The sequence below is a fragment of the Enhydra lutris genome, unplaced genomic scaffold (genome assembly GCF_002288905.1).
Source record: "Enhydra lutris kenyoni isolate GAN:26980312 unplaced genomic scaffold, ASM228890v2 scaffoldscaffold1, whole genome shotgun sequence".
NCBI lineage: Eukaryota > Metazoa > Chordata > Mammalia > Carnivora > Mustelidae > Enhydra > Enhydra lutris.
In genome coordinates this window covers 82444179-82456632 of record NW_019154085.1, presented here as the reverse complement: position 1 = coordinate 82456632, position 12454 = coordinate 82444179, and the positions used below count along the sequence as shown (strand labels likewise).

At 44.4% G+C, this 12454-nt stretch overlaps 1 protein-coding gene across 1 annotated transcript in view; it reads left to right on the top strand.

Annotated features, from left to right (window-relative positions):
- The window catches only part of LOC111142050 (kinesin family member 5C), a 154629-nt gene extending 153115 nt beyond the window's left edge, over positions 1–1514 (top strand). The window contains exon 26 of the mRNA XM_022494987.1: positions 1113–1514. The gene's annotated coding sequence lies outside the window, so the exon portion shown is untranslated. The remainder of the gene's footprint in view (positions 1–1112) is intronic.
- Positions 1515–12454: the final 10940 nt, after the last annotated feature.

The window sequence follows — 12454 nt, the reverse complement described above, 5'->3', positions numbered from 1 at the left end:
CTCGCTGCGATCTATTGAAAGTCAGCCCTCGACACAAGGGTTTGTTAAAAAAAAAAAAAAAAAAAAGAAAAGCACATGGGCTTTTCTGTGCTGGGCATTGCCCAGGTCTCTCGAGGATGAGGCTCAGCACACCCCTGCTGTCGCTCCCTCCCCACCGCAAAACCCTGTGAGTTCTGCCCAAAACATATAGGAAAACCACTGACAGACCCAGGGCTCCCAGCTGTTGGGAAGCTGAACCTCTTGGTTCCTTCCTGAAAAGGGGTTTTACTGGAGTTGGTCCGAAGGTGACAGAGACCACTCAGGGCTGGCCTCTAAGTCAGGACTAGCCCAGACTTTTATTCTGCAGACCTGAGTAAGATGGGACAGACCTCTGGTGGGAAGTGGGGTGAAATCAAGGGGACACCCTCTGAGTAACTTCATCAGCCCATAAAGGGGAGTCCTACCTTTCAGTCACGACTAGGAACCTCTTTTCTGGGTTAGGGCCATGTGGGACCTCCCTCAAAACCCCTGGCAAGTGCCAGTGGTGTTCGAGTCCATCTGAGGAATGAGAAAATGCGTGGTGTTTCTCTGAATACCACCAGTGTCGATAGATACAGATTTTTGGAAGAGAGTGTTGTCAGGGCAGAAGCAGTAAGTAGGAGGCTGTGCTGTCCACCACGATAGCCACCAGCCATGTGTGGCTACTGAGCACTCAAGATGTGGCCAAGTCCACATTGAAATGTGCCAAAAGTATAAAACCTACACCACGTTGCAAACACTGTGGGAGAAAGACTGAAAGAGCCCCATAGTGACAGTGTAATGTAAGATTTCTCAACACATTGTACTGATCCCCTGTGGAAAGGACAATATATTGAATTTGTGTTAAATAAAATATATTACTGAAATTAATTTTACTTGTTTCTTTCTACTTTTAATGTGGCCACTTGAAAATTTAAATTAAATATGTGGCTCAGGTGGTCTTTCTATTTGACAGCTCCGGTCTAAATACCTAGAACGTTTCCCTAAATATCTGATCACGGCAGATACTCCAAATATCGAAACACTTTTCTGAGGAGTGAAATTCCACTATGTCCTCTAATTCCCGTGTTCTCTCTCTGGTTCTCTCTCAACAGATAACGGCTCCCTACATAGCATGTCCAGGACTTCGTTAATCACCAATTCCTTTATTTTTTGTTTCCCCTCCTACACGGTTTCCATTTTCTTTTACACGTGCTTACCCCAGCCATCTGCAGTACACCGGTTTCAGATATTTGAGCTGTGTAGAATCTCTTGTGTACAGACGTGTGCTTGGACTTCTCGCTTCCTGAGAAACCTGAAGGGGCCAATTCCAGAAGATCCACTCAATCCTGGGAATGAATGCCAGGGCCTAGGCCGTTGGGTGGTCTCTGGGCCATCCTGGAGCCTCCTTCCTCCGCAGTCTGCCATCCCAGCAAATGCTCTAACGTGCCATTCCCTGGGACGGGTTGCCATTCCCTGGGAGGTGTTGGAGGGGTTTGGGGGTGCATTGGGAGGGGGAGTAGCAACCAAGTGCCATGGAGGCAGGGGGTCATGCTCCGTTGCAACTGTCTGGTTTCCTGCAAAACACATTCCTTTATATTTTTAGGGAACAAAAAAAGTGCTGCTACAAGGTTCAAAATTTTCATTCTGAACACTTTTCCGAAACAAATTACCCCAAAGAAGCATTTTGAATACCCCCGTCACATCTTTGGAGCTGTAAAAGACACCTTTTCGTAGGGTACCTGTTAACATGCAAAGCAAATTTTTCCGAGGCAGAAAAACAATCTGACAGTAGCAACGTAGAATTTGTTCACTCAAACACATCTAGGTAAATGCAAAAAGTCATCGAATCCACCAGAGCTGCTAGCTACTAAACCTGCAGCGACTAGTCTCAGCCAGCCCAGTTTGAACAGCCTTCCTTCAGAAGTGTTGAAAATGCTGCGAAGTTGGATGATTGGGATTGGGGCGACCCGCCCCTCCCGGGGTCCTCCTCCCTGATCCTACCCGAGCAGGCACGCTGGGGATGGCCTCTTGCCGCTCACCAGAGGGAACCATCTTAAGCCTGGAGGGGGTACCACCCAGTGAAATCCAGGATCAATTCCAACCGTCCGTCCGAAAAGGAAACCCTGGGGCTGGGGAGTGACTGACAACTTTTTGTGCCTATGAATAAGTTGTTATTTTAACCCTTCATTGCTGAATGTTTATTTGACTAATCTCTTCGGCATCAGATAGATTTCATCTTGGCAAGAATGTGAAGAAATCAGTATGGATGGATTTTTTTTTTTTTTTTTTTTTACATTTAACTATTGGGTTTTTTTCAACATACAAATTTAAAAGCTGAATCAACTCTTTCTTCCAGCTAAGGATTTTAAAAGGATTGATTTCCAAGTAGGAAAGTCTTCAGGGAAGCTGACAAGGATTCAATTAACTTGGTCTTGTGTGCTGCTACTAGTTTTGACAAATTTGAGGTTAAGTCCGTGACAACCAGTCCAATGTCCGTGAAAGCACCCATCCCATCTCGGTGCCTGCCCAAGCTGAGGGAGCGGGCACTGTCCCTGCTGCTGTCCCCACTGGAACGAAGTGTAGGCCAGGGAGACCTCGAGCTTTCTCTTCACTGTGTGAGTTGTAGTTAGAGAGTGAGTGTGTGTGCGTGTGTGTGTGTAAAGCACTGAGGATTCTGAATCAATTTCCACACTTTTCTTGTATAAAATTAACCCGACACAGCAAAGCTGCTTTGACTTAATTTATTTGTTAAACGTTGCACTTTGTTTATATGTGTTTTGTTTTGGTGGGGAGGGGAGTAAGGAGAAAGAAGATCAATTCTACTGAAATATTTATTTTGCAAAGTTGATGATTTTGCATTCATTTACACTTTAAAAATTCTTCTTTTGGTTTTCATAAATTGCCAGTACTTGCCCAATACAATTGCTCCATGGTGATTTGCAGTCTGGTAGAAGGGTCCTTGTAGGGCAGGTTTTGCCAACTGTATCAGGTAATAACTTATGGCATAGATTATCATCTTGCTGTGAATATGTTTGGCTCTGATTTTAGAAGCTAAAACATTGGTCTTGGAGAGGATTGCCAGTTAATAGTTGTCACACCGCTATTGTCTATTATGCAACTATTATGTGCAGAAATTGAACAAAGGGCAATAATTCTTTTTTGGGGCTCTCTTGTTATTAGATTGTTTTAAAATCTCCCCAAAGTAACTTTTCCCTGGGCACCCCTTTTCTATTTCTAAAGAGTTGCTTGGCCCTTTCATGTTTCAAAAAGACCCACACGTTTCACTTGTCGTAACATATTTCTTGATCTCCACAAGGAACTCACAAAATTCACATGACTTTTATTCACAGAGAAAGTTGGCTTTGATGTCCCTAAAAGATAATTATGCTACTTGCTGATCAGCCAGTCAGTTCACCTAGCTTCAATCTTTGTAGGACCTCAAAACTAACTTTCCTGCACTTGACTAAAAGGCGGATGATTGGAATGGATTATATAGCATATTCAAGTGGATCCCTAAATATTACTTTATATGATAAACTAAGACCAGGACCATGTCCTCTATAGGCCACTTTTTAAAAAGCCACATTTATGCAACTTTTTCATTTTAAAAAAATTCTTACTCCTTTACATTTGTACTCTAACTATAAAACCCACACTTCTGAGTGACTGAGCCTATGATTATATTTTTGATTGTATGCTTATTTTTTGTGGGAGAGAGAGAGAGAGAGAGAATGTGTGTTTCTCCTCTGTGAATAATTTTGTATCTCATGCTACTTCTTGAAAGTTTACTTTTTGATGCTATAAGGGAATAGCCAGATGATTTATACAAATAATCTCTACCTGCAGGATGGTGGATTATTAAATTAGAGAAATGCTGTTTGGAATATCAATGTTCATGGTTGGATTCAACTTAACCAATTGCATTTTTATAATGTAGTATATTCCTTCATTGACTGTATTATCAATTCATAGAGTGATTTTAAAACTTAAGAAAAAGATATATGTTTGGAGACTAAAATATATTAATGCCAAATGTGTTTTGGTCAGTTACTAGAGAATTCTGTACAAATGCATCATCTCTTCAAATGCTGTACAGTTTGCTTGTTTGGCAGGTACTAGGGAGAATAAGTGTGGAGTAAGACTTAAAGGAAATAGTATCATGTGATTACAAAAATTAGAATTTATAGAAATATTGGGATAAACGAAGAAATAAAAATCTTTGTCTAGAATGTAGCATCTAGTGACTTTTGATGCCCTCACTTCACATGAAGGAGTGATATTTCTGTCTAAGGCCAGACCGAGCCATGACCAAGACTCATGGGGGAATTATCAGTCCTCTTTTCCTAGAGGAATAACTGAAAGCCAATAAAAGTCTTAACAGTCCCCTCTTGGACGTGTATTTATGTATTTTTTTTTTTTTTTTTTTTTTTTTAAAGCAGGGCAGAAGACATTTAGAGTCTGGCTATATGACATATTGGGGAATTTTTTCACTGGAAGGGGGCAGGGGGAGGATTTCACTTCATTGTCTCACCCTTAATATCTTTCGTGAGCTAAAGGAACCATCATAGTCTAGAATGGTTTTATATAACACTAACAATTTAGCCTTTCTTAAAGTATTGAACAAGGGCCAGGTAACTGCCAAAGGAAGCCTTGCTCCATGAAGTCTGCTTACACATTTACATCTCGTGTACCAGTTTTAAAGACTTTTTTCATCATGTGCAGCTATAAGGGGAATAGGGCATTCTGTAGGATTATACATGTCTAGTTTGTAAAGTATGTAATGTGTACTGCAGAGGTGTGTTCTCTGGGCTTTATGTATCTGTACAGTAGCTTTCATTAAAAAAAAATTGTGGACAAACTTGTTTTGGTGGTTTGAGGGGGAAAATGGCCATTTATACCAGATAATGATGCTGTAATATATAGTACATGTAACAAAAGATCTGGAAGTAACCCTCCCCTGGCCCGTGGAAAATTTTGGTTATCCTCTAGGTTCTAAAATGAAGATGTATGGATACTCTGGCAGACTGCATGTTGTATAATTTGAAAAATACTAAAAGTGGAAAATAAAACTGAGTTAAACTTTGTCTGGTCTGTTTTTTCTTGAGTCATCCTAAAGGCATTCTCATTGAAGGCCTCAAGGCCAGTGTCAGGTAGAACCATTGTTGACCTGAAAAGAAGAGTTCATTTCAGTAGACAGCCACTCAGCCTCAAAGCATGAGTAAAGTCAGCCTTAACCTTCCTGCCTCCCCCTTGGCTCGAATATCTGTTTTTATTTATTTTTTAGTGAGGAACCAGAAAATGTGACATTTGTTCCTTCAGCACTGAAATGAGAGCAACTGATATAAATAAGTGTCTTAAACTTTTTTTCTAAGGTAAGGTTGAGATGAAGGTCAGCAGACCAGGGTAATAGCTGAATTTCTTCTTGTCCGAGTAAGGCACTTATTCCAATAATACTTTAGCGTAGTGACTTTCTTCTTCTAATGTGTTGGAGTCCTGTCCATGTTGAATGTTGGAAGATTATTGGTATCTTTTGAGAAGGGTTGGCATGTTTGTGTTCCTGTTTAACCTACCGAGAGTATTAACGTATAGGTCTGAGATCTTAGGAGAGGACGTTGGAATGTGAAGCCTTTGGAGAATAATGAAAGGCAGGCTGCAGGATGATTAGTTCTGCTCCGAGCAAGGAGACTTCTATAGCTCGGGTCACTGGAACCCTGTGGCCACACAGGCATTGTGTATGAGAAATACCCTCATTCGTGGTTTGCTTAATGTTGCGTGAGAGCCAGACAGTAAACTGCTTTAATCAATTAAAAACGGGAAGGATGGATGCCAGGTAAACGTTTGGTAAGTGGAATTGAGGGCATGGCAGATGATGTGCTTTTATGATGTCTTATCCATCTTGCTTGAAATTGTGAGTCTCCAAAGAACTCAGAGGAGGCCTTTTTCCAGATATCAGAGTTTTTTTTTTTTTTTTTAAAGATTTTATTTATTTATTTGACAGAGATCACAAGTAGGCTGAGAGGCAGGCAGAGAGAGAGAGAGGTGGAAGCAGGCTCCCCACTGAGCAGAGAGCCCGATGCGGGGCTCAATCCTAGGACCCTGGGATCATGACCTGAGCCGAAGGCAGAGGCTTTAACCCACTGAGCCACCCAGGTGCCCCCAGATATCAGAGTTGTTAAAGGTGACTTGTGTAGTAAAACTTTAGATGTGGATAATATTTAGGCTGAAGCTGTGTATTTAAGATGAGAAGGAAGTCCTCCAAAGGAACCCAATGGCAAAGTGAATTTCAGCATCAGTGGGAAATGACCCCACAGGTCCCAGAAAGCAGGGGTTCTGTGATGCAGGAGGACTGCACAGACACCCACTGTTCCCTGGGTTACTGCAAGTCTTTCTCAACGTTTCCCATTCCATGGAGCTCTGATGCTTGGGCTATGCCTAGGAAGTACAGAGCCCATGAACATCTGTGGGAGAATGTGGAGCTGGAGCCATAGCCTGCAAAGGTAATTACAGATGACGTGTGTCTTGGTGGGTTTAACTGTGGCATTGTGACAGACTACATCTTGTGATTTGTCTTCTGAACATAGTAAATGGAACAGAAGTAGGAGGCATCTCCAGGTGACACATCAAGTGAAAATGTGGGCTCATTTGACCAAAGGTATCCCGAGCCATGGGGTTTTTACTCTCCCTTTGGCGATTCCTGTTTCCTCGTCCAGTCTGCAAAGAACTCCCCAATTTCTGTGTGGTTAGTTGGGCTCAGAATAGTCAAAGACTTGGAGGGAATTCCTGTGGATCTTTCCTCTTACGGCACTGTGGATGGCACAGTCTGGAATTCTCCATCTGCTTTGCTTCCCCAGCACCAAGGGCTCTGTTTGGGCGCCCCTCCAAACTCTCACCCCTCCCCATGACCAGACTCGCATGATTCTCAGAGGACAACTCTTCAAAAACTGTACCTCAAGTCCTATTTTACTCCTTCAGAACGTATGCAGCAATTGGCAAACTAGCTCTGGACGCCATGCGACAGCCCCAGAACCTCAAAATGCTCAGAAAGCTGCAGGAAAGAGCCAGTGAATGCCAGAGACTGTTCTGGCTGTGTGCCAGCTACTGTTTTAAGTGCTTTACATGTATTAATCCATCTAATCCTCCTAATAACCCCACGAGGTAGGCACCGGTATCTCCACTTTAGTGGGCAGGAAACAGGCACAGAGAGGCTTGGTCACTTGCCCAAGGCCTCACAGCTGCGAGGAGTCAGGATCGAAACCCAGGCAGTCTGGTCCCGAGGTCTGTGCTCTGTGTGTGTGTGTGTGTGTGTGTGTGTGTGTGTGTGTGTGTGGCAATACCAGCAACTAGCCGCAAAAATCCTTTTACAAAGAATTTATGCAAAGTCTTACACCTTTGCAACTTTTCTGTTTTCTCCTCTCAGAGGAATCCAAGAATTCCTTGTTATTTGAATTATGTTAAGCAGTCAGATGCATCTAGGAAAGAATCAAAACAATAATGAAAGAGGATGCCCCACAGCAGGGGTGCCTGACAGTGCACCTCCTAAAGGAAGTCTGTGCCCCAGCGGCTGTCAGGATCTTTCTTCCATGTCTTGATCTTTCTTCCACTTAGAAGGCTGCAGTCACTCCTGGCGGTTCCGTACAGGTTGCTGTAAGAATTTAACTTCACTCATGTTGACTTTTTTTTTTCTTTCTCTTTAGGACATTAATGCTCTCTAGTTGCATTTTAAAATATATAACATTTGTCCTCTGCTGTGTCAGCTCCCAGTAAAGCAGGGTTCTCTTGCCCCATCTGGTCCAGCTCTAAATGGGAGGTCTGAGGGGCACTGGGTGGGTTCCCCCTCCCCGGGTCTCTGTGAGGCCTTGGAGGAGACTGCTGAGAGGAGCTGCCCTTCCCTCACCTCCAGCCTTGTCAGGATGATTAATAGAGTCTCCTTTTAATGCCTTAAGTTTAGAAGAAGTACACATGCCAACCATACCACACATGCATCTGCAGGTCCAACTACAGAAAGGAGCAGAAACCATACAAGTGGGGTTCTCTTGTGAGCAACCCCCACCCTGCTTTACCACAGACTCCATTTACCTGTGCCTCTCCCGTCTGCGGGTGCTTCTGATGGGTTACTGTAGAGCTGGGGCGGGAGGCTGGTGGCGGATTCGTCTAGGTCACGGGTGGCTACCTCCTTCTGGCAGGTAGGCTGCTGACCTGCGGACCCCATCACCAGCCTGGCCTCTTTGCTGCCCTGCAGCGCCCCCTTCTGGGACATGCGCGCAAAGGCGAAATACCCCGGACCAATAAGCAATGGCACTGTTCAGTAATTCCAAACGGAAATAACGAGGGACTTGGGACCTGGATCCCGCTCTACTGCGCACTGACCAACGGTGACGTTGTTGAGCTGTGCAGCATGTCAGTGAACTCATCCCCATACCTGAATTACGGAGACGTTCAGCCCACCTCTCTCTACTCTTCACATTTGGTTGGAGGATCAGACGAGAAATTGTGTGCAAGCATTCTAAGGAAAGTGCTACTTAAATCGAAGAGATTGCTGTGTTAAAAGACAAAATTCAATGGAGTACATTTTAAAGGTCTTACTGGCTTTATTCAGTGATTCATGAATTGGGCAACATGAATCTAGCAGACAGGAGCTCCGAGGAGTGGTACAGAATGGAAGACTTATGGGCAGAAGGGAGTGGGAACAAAGAGGCAGAAAGCAGACTAGTTCTGGCAAGGTCGCTTTCCTTCAGGGGATGGCAGGGGTCTGCTGGGCCGATAACCGACCTAGTGCTGACTAGGTGATTCCCAGCTGACCGCTTTAAAGAGTCCATTTCCGGGAGAGCTGAAACTGTAATTAAGTGTCGGTTTGCACTTAGGGTTAAGTGACTCCTTTGGGGGCCTGTTGTATTGTTCTTCATAGTTATTATCAAAAACTTCCTGGGAGTAGGTATTTTTACCTTGGACCCCAGGGAGGCCTTTACCCATCACTGCTGCTACTTAGTGTAGGAGACCCTGGGAATCATCTGATCCACTCAGTGAGTCAGACCTCCTTGTAGCCCTCCGTCTAGGGTTCTTCCTTTCCCACACTTTCCCGCCTCCTTCCTTTTGGGGGAAGAGCTGCTCTTAGGCTATTTCACTGGGATGGAACACTTCATACCCTCTCAGTAATGGCAGTGAGGAGGGTTTGGGGCTGGTGTCCATCTCTGTGCCTGGGGACGGTTCACACCCCGGGCTCCTGTGCGTGTTCTGCACTCGAGGTCCTGACACTGCCTCATGAATCAAGTCCACTCTGCATCTCAGAAATCACTGAAATGATTTCTGAAAGCCTACATTCCAGCAGCATCTTTATCGGAGCTTAACAAGCTCCCCAAAGTGAGACGAAAGGCACTCAAGGAGTCACTTAGCAGAGCCAGAACACAAAAGCACACTCAGCTTCTGCCAGCATCTGGAAGCAAGCCGTCTGCTGCCTCTGCTAGGAAGAGCCTGGCATCTGAAAGCTCTGCCCCTGTTCCCACACGGGGGGCAGGTACTCGCTGTGCTGCGTGGGCCATTCTGTCGTCTACGGCATGTGCGTCAGCTGCTCCTAAGCACATGACTGGGGGTCATGACCTCTGCTTTCTGCTTGTCTTTGTTCAGGCCATAAACCTAAGAGAAAACCGAAATCCAACCGGTGAAGTCACCTAAGGTTACATGGTTAGTTTTGGCTCTAAAGCCCACATTCCTTCTATTACAGTCCTCTGTTTGCCCATCTCAATTTTCTCATTCCTGATTTCCCCTGTGACTTGTAAGTCAATAGTGTCTTTTATTTTTTTTTTTTTAAAGATTTCATTTATTTATTTATTTATTTACTTATTTGAGAGAGAGCAAGAGCATGAGAGAGGGGAGGGGATGGGGGGAAGCAGGCTCCCCACTGAGCAGGGAGCCCAACACGGGGCTCTATCCTGTGACTCCAGGATCATGACCGAGCCAATCGGTCAAGCCACCCAGGTGCCCCCAAAGTGCCTTTTAAAGTGGCTTTCACTTTACTATATTAAGCCAATAAATTGGGGAGTTCTTGGAAGAAATAAAGTGTACATCACCAGTACTAGGAGTAGAAAGGAAGGCTGCAAGAGACATTAGGAATCACCTGTGTCCACCTGGCAAGGTTAATTGACCCCCCCCCCCACCATACCCACAGAGAGCGGGAGCCTGGTGCACCTGCTCTACCTGGAGATCACCAACCATCAGAACTGTGTCAGACCTACCGGTGCAATGATGTCAGAGAGGCACCCACTGCCATTGCAACTCCTGTGACAAGCCTCAGGCTGTATGCCAGGAAGCTGGTGATCAAGAGTGAACTCCCGCAGTTTATACAACAGAGTTCCGGTAGTTCCCACCCTTCCCTGTACTAACTGAAAGCCTCTAGTACTATGCATGGCTCATGCAGCAGCTAGTTCTTCAAGCGTATTCTGGAATCTTTTCACAAGTTATGGGTGAGAGTGGTACTGTTATTCTCCCCATATACAGATGAAGAAACTGCGGTATGGAGAGGTTTAAGTGCCCAACATCACAGAGCTAGGGAGTGGTGGAACTATCTTGAGAGTCTATTTTCCTAACCAGGAGGCTAAGTTTCCCTGGGTTATGTGGTTACCAAGGAGCATAGAGAGACTAGGTTAAAATCACGTTTCACTCACTGACCAGAGCTTATTCACAGACCTAAGCCACATACATATAGGAACAGTTGAAATCTCCATGTGATGAACTCAAAGTCTTCTGCCAAAATGTTAGCATTCATTCATTCTTTCCAGAAATATTCGAGCACCTGCTTTGAACACAGCATTGTTTTCAAAACTGGAGAAAAGTGGCGAATAAGACAAGACAGGGTCTTTATTCTCTTACAGGCAAATTATGAACTACTGAACACCACTTTTTAATATAATTTAATATGTTTAAGTGCTATGAAGGGAATAAAACAGGGTGCTGTGACAGCAAGTGTCTTGTGTCTGCTTTGAATGAAGTAGTCAGGGAAGGCCTCCCTGAGGGTGACTAAGGGAGCCAGCATACAAAGATCTGGAGACAGTTCCTAGCAGAAGGGATAGTAAGTGCAAAGGTCCTGAGGAAGATTTTCTTGGTATGTTAGTGGTAACTGCACTCTGATTCTACACAAGGAATTTTCTCCATGTTGGTATTCCATTTCCTCACTGACCTAGCAAATTAAAAAGAGGATCAATATGTTTGTGTTATCTTCAAAAGTAAGAAGTAAATTTGGAATAATCAAGAACTTCTTTCCTGGGTTCAGAAATACAACACCAAAGACATTTGGACATTTTTGTAGCCAGCAATTTTGTAAGCAGACCCATGACTTTATAGTCCATGTTTCAGTGCTTGCTCTGAAACCCAACTGAAAGAGGGCAAGCAATCCCCAGCTGATGTGTTAAAGAAAGCCAAGCAGATTCACACTGATTGGTGGGCCTTGAGAGTGTAAGGAATAGTACTGAGGAATAAGTATGGAAAAACTGATTTGCTGCCCAGCTTCAAGGTCAAGCACAGGCCTGAAGGGGCCACCCTCATCATTTTATAGTCTTCTTCTCAGGGAAATGCAGCTTCTACAGTTTGCCACCCAGGAAATTTTGCGTGCTGGCCTTGTATGTGAGAGGTATGCCCAACCTGCTTCGGGGAGGTTATTTCAACTTTCTGCTATGTTAGGATTCTGTGATTGATGAACCTCAAAAACTCCAGGAACACCCATGTATCCTTGGCTGCCCTTGGTAAGCACGGAGAGAATTTCACCAACTGAAAAGAAAAGGTTCCGGATTTTGTCTGATCATTCTTGAGCCCACATTTTTGGATGTGCCTGAAATGTAACATTGATAACCATCCTTGCTGCCTGCCACAGCTGCCTCTTCTTCTTCTTTTTTTTTTTTTTTTGCTTCAGACTCATTTCTTGCCAAGATCCACCAGGAAAGACGTGGTTCCCACCATGGGCCTCATACAACTAAATGGCACCAGACTGAAGTTCCCTGTTCAGTGCCTAATTAGCCTGTGGCTGTAGGAAGTGGAACAAAGCGTCTACATTTTTGTAGGATGTCACTTGAAAGTGTTCACTGAATAGCCTCAGCTGTTCAAATAGTAAAGCGGCATACAGTGGGGTGTGTGGAGGGGGCGGGTCCTGGGGGAGCAGTTCTGGCAAGAAAGGTCTAGGCCTCCTTGAGATTTAAAGGGCTAACACAGAGGTGGCTGCACATTTTTTTTTCCCCTCAAAATAGAAGGCTGGTTTCAAAATAGGTGAAGGGGAAGGGGAGGTACAGGCTTCCAGTTATGGAATGAATAGGAATTAATATGGAATGAATAGGATGTGGCAATATGCACATTAATGGGATTGGGATAGTTGTGCACTGAGATGTTTGCGCCCCTCATGAGTACAGCTTAATGTATAGACTTGTGGATTCACTATGTGGTACACCCGAAACTAGGGTCACACTGTGTGTTA